The sequence below is a fragment of the Narcine bancroftii genome, unplaced genomic scaffold, assembly GCF_036971445.1.
Source record: "Narcine bancroftii isolate sNarBan1 unplaced genomic scaffold, sNarBan1.hap1 Scaffold_130, whole genome shotgun sequence".
Taxonomy (NCBI): Eukaryota; Metazoa; Chordata; class Chondrichthyes; order Torpediniformes; family Narcinidae; genus Narcine; species Narcine bancroftii.
The window spans coordinates 335,637-351,980 of NW_027211865.1; positions in this window are offsets into that span (position 1 = coordinate 335,637).

A 16,344-nucleotide genomic window follows, 5' to 3' on the forward strand; every position below is an offset into this window, starting at 1 on the left:
ACAGGAGTGTGGGTATGACAACGGCTCTGTATACGCTTATCTTTGTGAGGTATTTCAGTTGGTTGTTTTTCCAGACTCTTTTGTGTAGTCTTCCAAAGGCGCTATTTGCCTTGGCGAGTCTGTTGTCTATCTCATTGTCGATCCTTGCATCTGATGAAATGGTGCAGCCGAGATAGGTAAACTGGTTGACCGTTTTGAGTTTTGTGTGCCCGATGGAGATGTGGGGGGGCTGGTAGTCATGGTGGGGAGCTGGCTGATGGAGGACCTCAGTTTTCTTCAGGCTGACTTCCAGGCCAAACATTTTGGCAGTTTCCGCAAAGCAGGATGTCAAGCGCTGAAGAGCTGGCTCTGAATGGGCAACTAAAGCGGCATCATCTGCAAAGAGTAGTTCACGGACAAGTTTCTCTTGTGTCTTGGTGTGAGCTTGCAGGCGCCTCAGATTGAAGAGACTGCCATCCGTGCGGTACCGGATGTAAACAGCGTCTTCATTGACTTAACAGGACCATAACACCACCTGTGGCATAAATATTCCCAAACCAATGCTCTAGGGCACTGTGAGAGCAAACAGCTCAAAATCTGCATTTGAGAAGTTTGAACTGCTGCACAACCATCAGGATCAAAGAAAACCCTAGTTTGCTTAGTTTTCAGCTGTCATAGACCACAAAAGGCTTCCAAACCAAAATTCATAAGACAAGCCCCACAAACAAACAAATCTCTCATAAAGCTCTAACACTCCCCTATCGAGAGGTATCATCTCCTCAAACATCTCAATGCCACAGGTGAGAAAACTGTTTTAACTCCCACTCCAAATTAAAAAGGTGCTATTCCCTTAATTGCAGCTCTCTTGAAGGGCGGAGATGGGCCTTGTTTAAAGGGCCAGCCACAATTTACTGAGATATTTCACACCTGAATTAATTGTCCTCCTGATTCCAGCTCAGGGTTTCAAACAGGAGAGTTTCCCCACTCTCGTCACTTGCAGCTTTCAGGCAGAGATGAGGTGATGCTGCCATCAGAGGAAGGTAGGAAGCCTGGTTTTACTGTGGCTGCTTTTTCTGGGGTGGTTCTTTGAGTTGTTGGGGTGAAAGGAATCCGGTGTTTGTGGAAGCCCCTGTTTGTGGGTAGTTTGCAAACTGGTGTTCCATGTGGTTCGTGGGTATTGAGCCAGAGAAATGTGTTGCTTTAATGTGTGTGGTTTATGGTGCCTGCAACTTTAGCTCTTGTCTTGGGATGATGGTTTTGGGATGTTTGTGCCTGAGGTTTGGCTCTGAAGTTGTCGGACTCTGGCTTTCCCTTACTCTTAATTTAGTCTGTATGTGGTCTGAGTCCAGCGTGTTCTTTGAATGAAGAGATAGGAGAAGGTATTCAGTTCAACAGTCAATTTATTACACAGCACAAGAATAAAACTTAACAGAGCTCTGGGTCAGTCGTTAGTTCATAGGTCACCTGCACAATGAGCTATTCCCCAAGACTGACCCCTATTGTCCAGTTGGCTCAGTTTATATAGATCAACCTTATCATACTGAACAAAAGTTGGCTTCCTTTGCTAGATCTTTTTGCACAAGGGTTATCACAAGTCATCTCCTGTTTTGCAGATATCTGGGGTGTAGCGCTCCCATCTTAATCCTCCAGGCCAGACTATCCTGTTGTTTTGATCAGAAATTAATTCATCACCAGATATTTCTAATCACCATTCTGTTCCTGTCTGGCCAATTTCTGCTGTTCTCTTTAACACCTCCTCATGCCTTAATCTTCCTCCTAGACTGGTTTTCCATTTCCTTGGTTTCTTGCAGGCCATTCTTTGTTCTGGTCTGGCCTGTGTCTCCTGTGCTACTCACCACCTCCTTCAGTTGGAGCTTTCTTCCTAAATCGTTTTATGAATTTCCTCTCCCTGTATTTGGGAGCAGACAATTTTGCTCAGCCAACTTCGCTCCATGCTGTGATTGCCACTTAATCACATTCCTCTTTTTCCCTGAACCATGCAGTACATATCAACTTATTAATTAATCATTTCTTTCATAATGTTTTAACCCCTAGATTCCAACAAAGTGTAGGCTGCTGATGGTTTGATCCCAGAATTGGGGTGGGGAGGGGGGCGGGGGGTGTTATTTGTGGGCAAGGGCTGGTTTGGAGGCTGCAGGGAATTCTTTTGCTCTTGACTGTAAGAAGCATTTCATTTAATTTTTACTGATGTAACCATCTTACCTTACGTGTGTGTAATATTGCACTATGTTACAGGACAGTCAGTCGAATTTTGATCTTGGCATGTTTAACAGAAAATGACAGTGACCCAGGTTCAAATCTGTCCCTTGTGTCAGGATTTTCCCCCCATCACCTTTTACAAAATGGCAAGGTGAACAGGGGCATTTGTGTGGGTCAGGGTTTTTTTTTAATTAATTTTTAAGAGTTAGTTATATTCTTGTTAATTTTACAAGAATATAATTCAAATCCCGATACATGTGGTTGATTAATACAAATTGAGATCTACCCAGACCCACCCTCTCCACATCCCATATGAGGGACCAGAGATCTTCAACAGATGTTTTATTTAACCATAATATTGTGAATATTTCAAAACTTCACTTCTACCCACCTTTAGGAAATGTGGGCTCCAAAGATAGAATGTTCATCTCGTGAACGATACATTATTTTCTTGTGGTGAACAGTTCCGAACCTCAGCCAGTTTGCAAGATATGGCCACACACTTTCTAGCTGTACAATTTGCAGCAATTTACACCTGGTAAATATTCAGTTCTAATTTAAATTTAATTCCTTAACATTTCTTTCTCATGGATCCTGTGGGAATTTAAAAAAAAATACTTATTTCAACCAAGCTGCCCAACTTTAGGACATTGCCAAGTCAAATGCAGAAAAGTACAAATGACTTGTTAACATTTGAAACAAATCCGATTCCATGTATTTTCTTTTGAGGTGTCTGGTGAATAAAATTGTATTGAACCAGTCTATCTCATTTATAACGATCAGTCCATTTTCTATGTTCAAATCTCCATCCCATCTTTGCCTCAGTTTATGAATTCCTAATTTCTCAGCTTTTGCAGTCATTTCTACATTACTGAATAAATTTATATTCCCATGACCTGTTTCAGATGGTCAGGGCTTGTTATGACCTGTTACTGTTCTATCTGCCACTGTATTTTACATTTTGCATATCCTCTTCCTAAAGACAAGGAAAGGACTTCTTCTTGGTCATCTAATCTCATGTACCAGTTAGGGTTAGGGAACACAAAAAAATCAACAGGAGTCTGGAAGAGTTGCTCACAGTTCACGTTAGTAATCATTCTCTGCCTGCCTGATTTCTGGTTTCCAATTTACCCAAATGTCTTAATTTCATAGCAGTCTTAAATTCTTCACTTCAAAGCAGAAACAATGCCATTCAGGGTCTGAGTGGTGCTGGGGGCTTATTGCAGCCTTTGGATCAGGTCTAACAATTTGCACCATTGTTTTGAAGATCAGGCAGGCATTTGGATATGTATGGCTCAGTAGAGGAGGTGAGAATTGATCCCTGTCTGGAATGTGCTTTTTAACTCTCTTTCCCAGCTTTCTGCCAAAGTGGTTTCTTCATCATAATTCCCAGAAGAAGATATTCTACAGCTAATATTCCACACACTTCACCAAATGAGGGTAGTTGTGGGAAAAAGAAGTTCCTGTCTGTGTGGATGGACAATTTAAGGGTGAAAAAATGACCTGATGTCCACATATAGTAACTCAACCAAATTCTGTAAGGACACAAATGCTGGAGAAGCTCATCTGATCAAGCAGTGAACCTTTATAGAGTACAGATACTCGTAGCCCTGTTAAAAGGCACAAGCCTGAAACACTGGTTGTGTATCTTTTTTTAAACTTTATTTATGAACATATAAAATACATAGTAAACAAAATAAACCAACCTCCCAAAAAAAACTATATTCCATCCCCCCTCCCCATAATTACCCCCACCAAACTCCCTCGACTGAGGGAGAGAAAAATCATATCAATTCGTTGCGGCAGAATGAAAACACCAAACCTAATTTTCCACGTCATCGCAATGCATTTACTGGCCACTGCTAATACTAACTGAATAAACTCAATTTGAGGTTTATCCATTCTTAATCCCGTTGTTCAAGTTGTAATATACCGCATTAGAAAAAGCAGTGGATCGAACATAAAAAGAGTTTCTTTAAAGTAGTTTCAAATAAATCCTCAAAGGCTTAACTTTATCACACAACCAGATAGACAAAAAAAAGTATTAATTTGAATCCCACAATGAAAACATTAGTCTGAATGACTAAATCCTTATCTTTTTTTCCTGGAGTTAAATACAACTGATGTAAAAAAAAATTATAATTCACCCAATTATATCGCACATTCATCAATTTAATCCACCATCTTCACACATAGTAAGTAGTCCGTTCTTCTTGGGTTAATTCTAAAGAAGAATCTCCCATTTAATCTAAAGTTGGTTTAGCCATTTTCTGTTGTCACAAACATTTCTGAAATAGATCCCTTTTTTTGCCCCATTTACAATTTTCAATTTTAGTTAACTTGGGTATCTTCAATTCCCGCCCAAATCCACCTGTGACAGCACTTGCATGGAATGACACCCGTTTACCATGTCCCTCTGTTCAACCTCACTCCTCAGTGCCCGACCGTTCACCGTGTCTATCTTTTCTTGGTTTGCCCTTCAAAATGTGACACCTCACACTTGTCTGCATTAAATTCCATCTGCCCTTTCTTCAGCTGGTCCAGATCCTTCTGCAAGATTTCCTGGCTGTCCACAACTCCTCCGTTCTTGGTGTCACCTGCCAACTTGCTAATCCAATTCACCACATTATTGTTCCAGCACCTATCCCTGAGGCACATCTCTCATCACAGGCCTCCAGTCTGAAGAGCAATTGGTCTCACCAACTCACTGGCTTCTCCTGCACAGCCGTGGTTTCACATCCAAAATACAGAGGACATATGGATGGATGTTAAAATTCTCAAAGGTACATTAGTTAAAATGGTGTCAAATCACAAGGAACAGAAGTTGGCCATTCATGCCACTGTGTCTGCTATCCCCTGATCTAAACAGTTCTCGCCTCTCATTCCAAGTTATGGCTTTTTCCCCTGATCCCTTGATACCCTGACTCATTAAACATCTATTAATTCCGCCACCCCCCCCCCCCCCCCCACTTAAACTCCCTCAACAGTCCAGCAACAAATTCCATGACCTTCTGGTGAAATAAATTTCTCATCTGCTTTAAATAGGTACCTTCCAATTCTAAGACAATGTCTTTTTATCCAAGGGAAACATTATTCACATCTACTGTCCAATCCTTTCAGCATTGGAAAGGTTTCTGAAATCTCCTCTCCTTCTTCTATACTCCAATGAAGAGTGGAGATATATCATCCTGGTAAATCTCTGCTCTCTCTCCAACATCAGCACATCCTTTTTAAGATAAACTTCGCAGTTCTCCAAATGAGGTCTCTCCCATGCCCTATCAACACCTCCCTACCCTAGAAACAAAGGCCAACATAGAATTTGCTTTCTTTTCCTGCCGATCCAACCTGGTGGTTACCCACTCACTATGTTTTCCTGAACGAGAACCCCCCAAGTCCCTTGACACTTGAAATAATTACATGTAATTTCTGTAACAAATTTGAAATTTTTGGAAAGATTTGGGAATCCTATTTATAAACTGTAGGAATTAAGTTGTAATCGCCCAACCTGAACCTTCTGACTCCTAAAATCAAGAAAATTTGTTAGATTTTATTTGATAGTTTTTTAGTAATTTTTTTATAAATACTTTCCAGATGTTATCTATCTTTTCTATTGGGTTGTTGGGCAGGGGGAATTAAAAAAAATACTATGTATTAATTTTTCATTATCTTTGAATGAGAAATTTACGTACGCATTTAATGCATGTGAAATTAAAATTTTCAAAGAGAAGCTTAACATAACGTAATACATTTTGCTTATTTTCAAGAGTTGTGGAGAGTGAGGAGGGTTTTCATGGAGTACAAAAGGATTTGGACTGTTTGGAAAGATGGCAGATGGAGTTTAATATAGGTAAGTGTGAGGGGCTTTATTTTGGTAAGAATAACCAAGACGTATGCAGTGAAGGGGAGGGCATTGAGGAACAGAGGGATCTTGGAAGAATGGTTCAATAGACAATAGGAGCAGGAGTAGGCCCTTCTGCCTGTCGAGCCTTCAGTGACCGCCATTTCACAGATCATGGCTGATCACTACTATCAGTACCCCTTTCCAGCCTTATCCCCATAACCCTGAACTCCTTTGCCCACAAGAGTCTTATCTAACTCTCTTTTGAACATAATCAGCGAATCTGCCTCTACCACCCTCTATGGCAGAGCATTCCACAGATTCACACTTCTCTGAGTAAAACAATGTTTTCTCATCTCCGTCCTAAAGGGCCTACCCTGTATTCTTAAACTATGCCCTCTAGTCCTCGTCTCCCCCATCACTGGGAACAAGTAATCCGACTTCACCCTGTCCATCCCCCTGATAATTTTGTACACCTCAATCATGTCCCCCCTCATTCTTCTAAACTCCATCGGATACAAGTCTAGTTTTTCTAGCCTTTCAGCATATGTCAACCCCGCCATCGCTGGAACTAACCTTGTAAATCTGCGCTGCACATCCTCTATTGCTAGTATGTCCTTCCTCAAAATTGGAGACCAGTACTGGGTGCAATACTCCAGGTGGGGTCTCACCAGGGCCCTGTACAACTGCAGAAGGGCGTCTCTGTTCCTATACTCCAATCCCCTCTTTATGAAAGCCAACATGCCATTTGCCCATTTCACAGCTTTCTGAACGTGCATGTTAGCCTTCAGTGACCGGTGAACAAGTACACCCAGATCCATTTGCTCCTCCCCACTCCCGAGCTTGTCTCCATTTAAATAATACTCAGCTTTCCTATTATTGCCCCCGAAATGGATAACCTCACATTTGCTCACATTGAACGTCATCTTCCATTCAGCAGCCCACACCCCCAACCTGTCCAAGTCCCTCTGCATTTTCCTGACATCCTCCTCACACCCCACACCGCCACCCAGTTTAGTGTCATCTGCAAATTTGGTCATGTTATTAATAATCCCCTCATCCAAATCATTTACATAAATTACAAACAACTGAGGACCCAATACCGATTCCTGCGGCAATCCACTCGTCACATCCTGCCATCCTGAAAAAGACCGGCTTACTCCAACCCTTTGTTTCCTATTTCTTAACCAATTTCCTATCCATGTCAGCACCTTACCTCCAATTCCATGCTCCCTGATCTTGCCCACTAGTCTCCCGTGCGGTACCTTATCAAAGGCCTTCTGGAAGTCCAAATACACCACATCCACTGGCTCTCCCAAGTCCACCCTCTTTGTCCCATCCTCGAAAAATTCCAGAAGGTTAGTCAAGCATGACTTACCCTTAAGGAATCCATGCTGACTAGCCCTTATACTATTATTTCTGCCTAAGTGTTCTGCTATTACTCCTTTTATGATAGATTCCAGTATCTTCCCCACCACTGACATCAGGCTGACCGGTCTATAATTTCCCGTTTTCTCCCTCCCTCCGTTCTTAAAAATCGGCACCACATCAGCCACTCTCCAATCCTCAGGGACCTCCCCCGAATCTATGGAACTTTGGAAAATGTCGACCAGTGCCTCCACAATTTCCATAGCAACTTCTTTAAGCACCCTGGGATGCAGCCCATCAGGCCCTGGGGTTTTATCAGCCCTCAGTCCCAACAATTTACTCACAACCTCCTGCTTCTAGATCCGGATATCCATTAGATCCCCTACTTCCCCAGGAAAGTTCCCCAAGTCTCTTGATACCGCATGACCACTACCCCCTAACTGTCCATAACCTATATCCTCCTTGGTGAAGACAGATGCAAAGTATTTGTTAAATTCCTCAGCCAACTCCTTGTTTCCGGTAATAATTCCACCCTTTTCCATTCTTAATGGACCAATTGTAGACAGAACCAATTTCTTCCTCTTCACATATTGAAAAAAGCTTTTGCTATCCTCCATTATATTATTTGCTAATTTCCTCTCGTACTTCATTTTCCCCTCTCATGACTTTCTTAGTTACCCTCTGATGCTCTTTGAAGGTTTCCCAATCCTCTAACTTACCACTCCGCTTCGCTATCTTATACTTACTCCCTTTGGATTTGATAGTGCACTTGATTTCATTAGTTAGCCACGGCTGCCATTTGCATCTCCTAGAGCCTTTCCTCCACTTTGGAATAAATTTGTCTTGAATCCTGTAAAAAATGTCCAAAAATACCTGCCATTTTCCCCAGTTGTCCTCCCAGCTAGTGTATCTTTCCATTTTATTTTGGCTAGCTCCTTCCTCATAGCTGCATAATCCCCTTTATTTAACTGCAGTACAGATGCTTCCGACTTCCTTTCCTTTTCCCTTTCTAATTGCAGCTCAAAAGTAACCATACCATGGTCACTATTCCCTATGGCACCCCTACATCGAGGTCACTTATTAACTCTGCGTCGCTGCACAGCACCAAGTCCAGAATCGAGTTCCCCCTGGTATGTTCCTCCACTAGCTGCTCCAAGAAAGTATCTCGTAGACATTCAATAAACTCACTCTCTTGTGTTCCTGCCCCCGTCTGATTATCCCAGTCCACCTTCATGTTGAAGTCCCCCATAACTACCGTATTGCTACCACTTTGACATGCCACTCTTAATTCCTGATTTACACTGCCACCGATATCTGAGCTACTTTTCGAAGGCCTGTAAATGACCCCCATTATGGTCCTCATGCCTTTACAATTTCTTAATTCTATCCAAACAGACTCTACCCACGTGTTTCAATGTCTTTCCTTTCAAACGCCTGAATTTCATTTCTTACCAACAGAGCTACCCCACCCCCCCTTCCCAACTTTCTGTCTTTTCTATAGGACGTGTACCCGGGAACATTGATTTCCCAATCCGTTCGTGGGAATTCGGTCGTGTCCACAGGAAAAAGGGAATCTCAGGGTTGGATGTGATGTCGTGTATGTTCTCTGCCAATCAATGGGAAATCTCCAAATCTTCAATCTTGGTGCAAGAGCCCACGAGGTACAAACCAACCATCTCCTGTCCAAGCTGCAGATTGCAAGGGCTGTAAAGTGCTGCCACCGCCTGTTCACACCGAGTACTGCATGCATGAAGCAAGGGAGAGAGAGAGAGAGAGATAGGTATAATACCACCACCTGGTGTCCGGACTCGCGAACTACAGGATACATGATTTTTATTTTTCATGGGAGTGTCGGAGAATGAGAGGAGACTTGATTAAGGTTAACAAAATAGAGCAAGATGGATAATATGGAGCTCCAATGAACAGGGAGGTCTCACCTCTGAAGGAGCAAGTGTGAGATCTCCCAGTTCATTCTTGCTCGGGCAGTGGTGGCCAATTCAAGACAGCTCCAATTAGGGGAAGAGAATATGCTGTTTCAGGTCATGGGTTTGAAACGGTTTCCCCAGTTGTGCCATTCAGACTCAAGAGAGCAGATGCTTGCAGACAGGAAGGAAACCTAGTTTTATTGTGGAGAATTGCTTGTTTTTTGGGGTGAAGGTTGTTTGTGGTCTGAGATTCCTAAATATTTTACAATGGAAGCAGCACTTTTCCTTGTGCCTGATTGCTACATAGCGGGTAAAATCTCTCAAATCTATCGCTCAGCCAGTACTTTTGGTCATTGATTTGGAGAGAGAGTGATGGCTTGGCAATATTTATAGCATGGTGAGTCCAAAGCTCTCAAAGTGACAGTGTGGAAGGAGTTTGTCTGTTCTTTGTGTTTCCTGCCACCCTTGAGAACTTAAAAAGTGTCCGTGAATTGTGGTATTGGTGAGACACAAGCTTGTTTTGCCCTCTTTTTGTTCTGTATGTCTATAAAGTTTCAGTTTAGGGATAAAATGTCCAGACACTGTTCTGTTCAAAAGTCTAGTAACCAAATCAGATTCTCCCGAGTTCTTGTCATGGATATGCATCAAGAAACCTGTTTAGCAGCAGTCGTGTTGCATTAGAGGTGCACATACAATTTTCAAAAATAATGAGTTTGAAACCAGAAAAAGATCAGGTCGTGCCCAAAGGTTCATCTGTGCTGTTGAATTGAATTGATGCCCCCAGGTCCAGTATGTGCACTTCCACCCCATGGTCTTGAGCTTTCCAAATCGCCAATGAACTTACGGCCCCCTTGAGCTGTGGAGTGTGGGAGGAAATCCACATGGACACCGAGAGGATGTAGAAACTTCTTGCAGTCAGTGCTGACTTGATCCTGGGGTGACTCGTGCTGGAGAGGTGGGACTACTGTCCTGCCTTCACCTTGTGATGGCTGATTTTTGTCTGTTGGTGGATGGACGTCTGACATGATATTCCCTTGGCCTTGAGGGAAAGAAGAGTAGAAATTGCAAGGGCTCTGACAGAAATATTTAAAACCTGTTTGTCCACGGGTGAGGTGCCAGAGGAATGGATGTAATCTAATGTTCCCTTGTTTAAAAACGGCTTCAAAAGCCAACCAGGTGAGCCTGACAGTGATAGGTTAATTATTGGAGGGTAATCAGAGAGTACCTCGAAAAGAATCTGTTCAAATAGCTGGCCTTGATCAACCATAGCATAGAATACGGGAGTCGGGCAGTGAGGTTGAGACTAGACAAGATATTGGTGAGGCCCTGTTGAGAGTACTGTGTGCAGTTCTGGTCACCAAATGAGAGGAAAGCTATCAACAAAGTCGAGAGGGTGCATAGAAGATTTAAGTCAATGTTACCTGGATATCAGCAACTAGATTACAAAGAAAGATTGAGCAAATGAAGTCTTTATTCTTTGGATTGTAGATGGTTGAGAGGGGATTTGATCGAGGTCTTTAAAATTACTAGGAGGATAGAACGAGTTGATGTGGATAGACTTTTTTCATTGCGGGAGCAGAGATTGAAACAGGAGGTAAAAGTTTGGAAGTAACATGAGGGGGAACTTCTTTACTCAGAGTGGTGGCTGAGTGGAGTGAGCTCCCGGGAGAAATAGTGGCGGCAGGGTCCATTTTGTCATTTCAGGGAAAATTGGAGGGGAGGGGAATGCAGAGAGGTGGTACGAGAGGAGAGTATTTAGTTCAGTGCAGAGAAGAAGGGCCAAGTGACCTGTTTCTGTGCTGTAATTGTTATAGGGTTAAAATGTGTGGCAGTAACTTGGAAGTCCGATGCGTATTTGGGAATGGGTCGATGGCCACACTGAAATAGGCCGTTGATTCCCACTTGAAATAATTACATCGAATTCACGGAACAAATTTGAATTTCTCTTTTGAAGATTTGGGATATGTATTTACCAATTGTCGGAATTAAGTTTTAACCACCCAACACGAACTTTCTGACTCCTAAAACCAAGAAAACCAAGATTTTATTTGAGAGTTTTGGTCAATTTTTATAAATACTATCTAGATGTTTTCTCTCTTTATTGTTTTCTATTGGGTAGCTGTGGGAGGGGTTACTTTTGAAATCACTATTCATTAATTTTATCTTATTTTCAAATAAGAAATTTAAGTTTTTTAATGCATATGTTAAATTAAATGTAAAAATGTTACAAATAAGATGAATGAAGAATTGTTTCAGGAACTGGCGATCTTCCACGAGTGCCGTCAACCCCAGGAAGCAGGAATGTGTGAACGAAACACAAAACTGGCCAGAAGAACTGAGGAAACACAGCTAAAAGTGTCCAAAAAGGTGCTGATGCCATCTTGATTTTAATGCAGGTGACACCGAGGAATGCGTTGGGGCAGAGATGGTCTATGGGCAGCCAATACGGACGCCTTGGGGAACAAAGCCCGCACCACCAGTAGGGATGGATAATGGTGGGTAATGAATAAGCATATATTAGAGACACCGAGAGAGAGCGACACACACATACCCAGACAGACAGACACACACACACAGACACAGAGAGACAGATACACACACACAGACACACACAGAGACACACACAGACACACACGTAATATTTGCTTAAGTTGTCGTTTGTTTCCATGAAATTACCTCAAAGATATTGCTGCGGGTCGACTGTGGAGGCCACTCCTGTGATCGCGGTTCGTTTTACTGCGCTTTTTTGGCCAAAATGGCCACACTTTCACGCACGACCACGCCGTACATGGAAAGATTAATGATGCCTGGCGTCCCATTGGCCTGAAATATTCTATTAAATTTTATTAAAATGTTCAAAAAAAAGCTTAACATAACGTAATACATTTTGCTTATTTTCAAGTTGTGGAGAGTGAGGAGGGTTTTCATGGACTACAAAAGGATTTGGACTGTTTGGAAAGATGGCAGATGGAGTTTAATGTAGGTAAGTGTGAGGTACTTTAATTTGGTAAGAATAACCAAGACGTATGCAGTGAAGGGGAGGGCATTGAGGAACAGAGGGATCTTGGAGGAATGGTTCAATAGACAATAGGAGCAGGAGTAGGCCCTTCGGCCTGTCGAGCCAGCACCACCATTTTAAAGATCATGGCTGATCACTACTATCAGTACCCCTTTCCAGCCTTATCCCCATAACCCTTAACTCCTTTGCCCAATAGACTCTTACCTAACTCTCTTTTGAACATAATCAGCGAATCTGCCTCTACCACCCTCTGTGGCAGAGCATTCCACAGATTCACACTTCTCTGTGTAAAAAAATGTTTTCTCATCTCCGTCCTAAAGGGCATACCCTGTATTCTTAAACTATGCCCTCTAGTCCTCGTCTCCCCCATCACTGGGAACAAGTAATCTGACTTCACCCTGTCCATCCTCCTGATAATTTTGTATACCTCAATCATGTCCCCCCTCATCCTTCTAAACTCCATCGGATACAAGTCCAGTTTTCTAGCCTTTCAGCATATGTCAACCCCGCCATCCCTGGAACTAACCTTGTAAATCTGCGCTGCACACCCTCTATAGCTAGTATGTCCTTCCTCAAAACTGGAGACCAGTACTGGACGCATTACTCCAGGTGGGGTCTCACCATGGCCCTGTACAACTGCAGAAGGGCGTCTCTGTTCCTATACTCCAATCCCCTCTTTATGAAAGCCAACATGCCATTTGCCTTCTTCACAGCTTTCTGAACCTGCATGTTAGCCTTCAGTGACCGGTGAACAAGTACACCAAGATCCATTTGCTCCTCCCCACTCCCAAGCTTGTCTCCATTTAAATAATATTCAGCTTTCCTATTATTGCCCCCGAAATGGATAACCTCACATTTGCTCACATTGAATGTCATCTTCCATTCAGCAGCCCACACCCCCAACCTGTCCAAGTCCCTCTGCATTTTCCTGACATCCTCCTCACACCCCACACCGCCACCCAGTTTAGTGTCATCTGCAAATTTGGTCATGTTATTAATAATCCCCTCATCCAAATCATTTACATAAATTACAAACAACTGAGGACCCAATACCGATCCCTGCGGCACTCCACTCGTCGCATCCTGCCATCCTGAAAAGGACCGGCTTACTCCAACCCTTTGTTTCCTATTTCTTAACCAATTTCCTATCCATGTCAGCACCTTACCTCCAATTGCATGCTCCCTGATCTTGCCCACTCGTCTCCCGTGCGGTACCTTATCAAAGGCCTTCTGGAAGTCCAAATACACCACATCCACTGTCTCTCCCAAGTCCACCCTCTTTGTCACATCCTCGAAAAATTCCAGAAGATTTGTCAAGCATGACTTACCCTTAAGGAATCCATGCTGACTAGCCCTTATACTATTATTTCTGCCTAAGTGTTCTGCTATGACACCTTTTATGATAGATTCCAATATCTTCCCCACCACTGACGTCAGGCTGACCGGTCTATAATTTCCCGTTTTCTCCCTCCCTCCCTTCTTAAAAATCGGCACCACATCAGCCATTCTCCAATCCTCAGGGACCTCCCCCGAATCTATGGAACTTTGGAAAATGTCGACCAGTGCCTCCACAATTTCCATAGCAACTTCTTTAAGCACCCTGTGATGCAGCCCATCAGGCCCTGGGGTTTTATCAGCCCTCAGTCCCAACAATTTACTCACAACCTCCTGCTTCTAGATCCGGATATCCATTAGATCCCCTACTTCCCCAGGAAAGATCCCCAAGTCTCTTGATACCGCATGACCACTACCCCCTAACTGACCATAACCTATATCCTCCTTGGTGAAGACCGATGCAAAGTATTTGTTAAATTCCTCAGCCATCTCCTTGTTTCCGGTAATAATTCCATCCTTTTCCATTCTTAATGGACCAATTTTAGACCGAACCAATTTCTTCCTCTTCACATATTTAAAAAAGCTTTTGCTATCCTCCATGATATTATTTGCTAATTTCCTCTCATACTTCATTTTCCCCTCTCTTATGACTTTCTTAGTTACCCTCTGATGCTCTTTGAAGGTTTCCCAATCCTCTAGCTTCCAACTCCACTTCTCTATCTTATACTTACTCCCTTTGGATTTGATATTGCACTTGATTTCATTAGTTAGCCACGACTGCCATTTGCATCTCCTAGAGCCTTTCCTCCACTTTGGAATAAATTTGTCCTGAATCCTGTGGAAAATGTCCAAAAGCACCTGCCATTTTTCCCGAGTTGTCCTCCCAGCTAGTGTATCTTTCCATTTTATTTTGGCTAGCTCCTCCCTCATAGCTGCATAATCCCCTTTATTTAACTGCAGTACAGATGCTTCCGACTTCCTTTCTTTTTCCCTTTCTAATTGCAGCTCAAAAGTAACCATACCATGCTCACTATTCCCTAATGGCTCTCCTACATCGAGGTCACTTATTAACTCTGCGTTGCTGCAATGTACCAAGTCCTGAATCGACTTCCTCATGGTATGTTCCTCCACTAGCTGCTCCAAGAAAGTATCTCCTAGACATTCAATAAACTCACTCTTGTGTTCCTGCCCCCATCTGATTATCCCAGTCCACCTTCATGTTGAAGTCCCCCATAACTACTGTATTGCTACCACTTTGACATGCCACTCTTAATTCCTGATTTATACTTCTACCGATATCTGAGTCAATTTTCGGAGGCCTGTAAATCACCCCCATTATGGTTTCATGCCTTTACAATTTCTTAATTCTATCCAAACAGACTCTACCCACCTGTTTCAATGTCTTTCCTTTCAAACGCCTGAATTTCATTTCTTACCAACAGAGCTACCCCACTTCCTCTTCCTAACTTTCTGTCTTTTCTATAGGACTATCTTGGGTAAACTTGTACCTTTCACTTTGTTTGTTTTAGATTGGTCACAGTGTTTGAGCTTCCGAAAGAAAATAGAGACACACACCGAGAGCAGTTCAGTCTACACAAATGTTTATTCCAAATATAAAGCAGGTTTCAAACTACAATATGCAAGCCTGCCTAATCATACTTAACAACGCCTGGACTGGTCCCAACTGCCGAAGCGAGGCAATGACGGCACACTTGTAGTAGGCTGCCGGGGCGCCGGTAGCAGCTCCTTCACCTCCCCCGACCGGGACGTTGCTCGGACTCTAGCTGTTCTTCCTTCTTGACAAAGGATGTTCCCATCCCTCGGAGAGTCTAAACTTCAGCAGCAGGACCACAGACTTTTATACCCCAAAAACAATTAATCATGCACCCACTCCCTCTAACATTTGTCAGTCAAAATCAAAGCTGAGCATACTATTCTACAATTTAGAAGATGAATTATTATGGAGAAGGATGCTATGATATCCTGGTTTATCTCGTAGATACAAAGACTTATTGAAACTTTTAAGGCTTTAGCAATACCGTGCCATCCTGTATTTCGGAAAGAACAATTAATCATGCACCCACTCCCTCTAACATTTGTCAGTCAAAATCAAAGCTGAGCATACTATTCTACAATTTAGAAGATTGATTATTATGGAACCAGGATGCTATGATTTCCTGGTTTATCTCGTAGATACAAGGACTCATTACAATTTCTTGAGCAAGACAGGTTGTGACCAAAACGTCAATTTCAGAGTGTCGTATTTGACAACTGCTTTCCCTGGGCCTCACGGTGGAATTCCATTTCAAAGTGTATCTTCAGATAAATCCCCATGGCTGAGTTTAATTACATCTGCTAATTCTGAAAGTAAGGTGACCTGAGTGTGGCCCCAGTGTTGTCAGTTTCACATAAGCAAGGAAGCATCTGAGCACATGGTTTTAACCCTCCATTACAAGGACGTGTACCCGGGAACATTGATTTCCCAATCCCGCCTTTCCCGCAGCCATGTCTCCGTAACTCCGACAACGTCATAACCTCCCATTGCCATTCGCGCCTCAAGCTCATCCCTTTTATTCCTTACACTCAGTGCATTCATACACAATACCTTGATACCATATCTCCTTTCTCCCTCCATCTTTGTTCTCGATGCACTTGCCCCT